The sequence below is a fragment of the Eupeodes corollae genome, chromosome 1, assembly GCF_945859685.1.
Source record: "Eupeodes corollae chromosome 1, idEupCoro1.1, whole genome shotgun sequence".
NCBI classification, from domain to species: Eukaryota; Metazoa; Arthropoda; class Insecta; order Diptera; family Syrphidae; genus Eupeodes; species Eupeodes corollae.
Window position 1 is genome coordinate 296569055 of NC_079147.1, and position 2443 is coordinate 296571497.

Genomic DNA, 2443 nt, shown 5'->3' on the forward strand with positions numbered 1-2443 from the left:
CCTCTGGAATGATAGTCCTACGCACTACCAATTAGGCCACAAGGATTTTTGCATACCTTTCAACTGATTTTTAGTTATAAGAATGAGGCTTTAAACTATTAACAGGTGATGTTTTTAAAAGTTCGCTTCCAAATTGGGCAAAATTATTTTGAAAATCATGGTTCTATCCAAAATACGTACTGCGCAAATTTTTGTAAACAATAAACGTCAATAAACAAAACTACCATGTTTGGAGTGATGTTTATGCTCAAGCTCAAGTATGTTGAGACACATTAAAAAAAACTCACTGTTTGGTGTGCTGAAATGGTGTACAAATTAATACGTACTTTTTGAAAAAAAAATTCTGGCCACAACATGATTACTGACTTTGTCGTTCATCAATTGAACAACCATTATGTGAAGAAACTATTATTTCATCAAAGTGGCTCAACCTACTACACAGCTTGTGTCAAAGTTGGTTTATTGAAAGAAATATTTGGTAACCGCATTGTTCCATATTAGGAACCTTTAAATTGGCCTGATTCAACAAAGACCCTTCTTGAAGTCAAGTAAAGTAAAGCCGATGGTCCCAAAACGGTTGACCATTTCCAAGACAATATTCGCCACGTTATAGAAAATATAGGCCTACAAATGTTGAACAAATTCTTCGAAAATCAAATCTCCAGACTAGACTACGTCCGAGGAAGTGTTGATGGTCATATTCCAGAAAACATATTAAAATAAAAGGCTGGTTTGCGACCCACACTGATAACTTCCAATCCCCTCTGTTGATTAATACTGCTTTAAAAGTTTGTAGGCTTTCGTGTCGGATTAAAAAAGTTGTCAGTTGGATTATTCTTAAAAATTTTAAAGTTACCAACAATATTTTTCATATAAAGAAATAGTTTAGTTTGAAAATCTAGTTTTGTAAATAGATTTTTAGTAGAAAAATTTGTTTTACCAATTTTAGTAGCATTTCTTAAATTTTTACAAATTGGATAAATGAAAATAATTTTAGAGGTATCAAGAACCGAAAAACGATTCTTACCTCATATGCGTAATATTTCTTGTAGATTTTATTTTACTATGAAAAAACGAACTGTTTAATTTTTGAAAAAACTACTGAATATTTTCTGTGAAATAAAAAATGTTGAAGATAATATTTTTAATTTTTGAAAAGCTGTTTGAATCGAAAGTAAATTTTTACCAAGTTTTAGTATTGTTTTATTTGCCAAAAACTTGATATTGCTCGAAACTGTGACATTTACTTCTTTATATCTCGTTTTTGACATTTAAAACTAAAAATATCAGAGTACTTACGTTATGATATCAGCATACTACAGAAGAAAGAATGGGACCAATACTTGATAATATTACTGAAAACTTTGGCAGTAAGGTACCCGATTCTTTAAAGATTCTTTAAAACGAGTGATAACCAATGGCAAATGCCATCATTGCCAAGCAAAACAGCACTAATACCCTATTAGTCACGAAGATACAGCTGCAGCTCATCTTCGATTCATTAAAGAAAAAGAAGTCAGCAGGGGTCGATGGTATATCCAACATTGTACTACGACATTTACCGCAGGAAGCTGTGGACATTTAAACCACTCTGTTTAACAACGTTCTGAATAATGCATATTATCCGGTCCGTTGAAAAACAGCAGTGGTACATCCCCTCCCAAAAAAAGAAAAGGACAACTCCAATCATTAAAATCCCCTGTCGATAAGTCTTCTGCCAAGTATCAGTAAGGTATTCGAGAAGGTTATAAATAAAGCTCTGTACAAGTGGGCTGAGAACAACAAAATAATTCCGAACAATCCGTTCGGCTTTAAGGCGGGACATGACACTATTCATGCTGCGTCTTAGCTTGTTTCTGATATCGAGTGAAACAAATTTAAAAGGCAATGTACAGGTGCTTGTCTGGTTGAATTGGAGAACAGTGTATGTTAAGAAGGTCTGTATCTAAAGTTAAACAGACTCGGCATAAGTAAACCACTGTTGTATATGCTTTATGACATGCTTAATGGCAGACGATTTACTGTCAAAATTGGCAATGTAACACCTACCAAAATCTTTGATATTAAAAATGATCTTCAACAGGGAGCGGTGAACTCGCCGATCTTATTCAGCATGTCCACCAATGATCTGATAGCAAGCCTGACTCAGGCAATAGCGTACGCCGACGACCTAATTGCGTACAGAACGGCCCCAAAAATTGAGCTTATCAAGACACTTTTGCAGGGTGACTTCGAAAAGATTCAGCAATATTGCGATGACTAACTTACTAACTTGAGGTGGCGCTACAGTCCTGTGTGAACTTGGGCCTAACAAAACAAACTTCTCCATCTAACTCGGTCCCTAGCTAGATGTCTCCAGTTTCGCGCTCCAAGTTGGGTGAGGTCACCTTCCAATTGTACGCACCACCTGATCCGCGGTCTTCCTCTACTGCGCTGTCCTGTG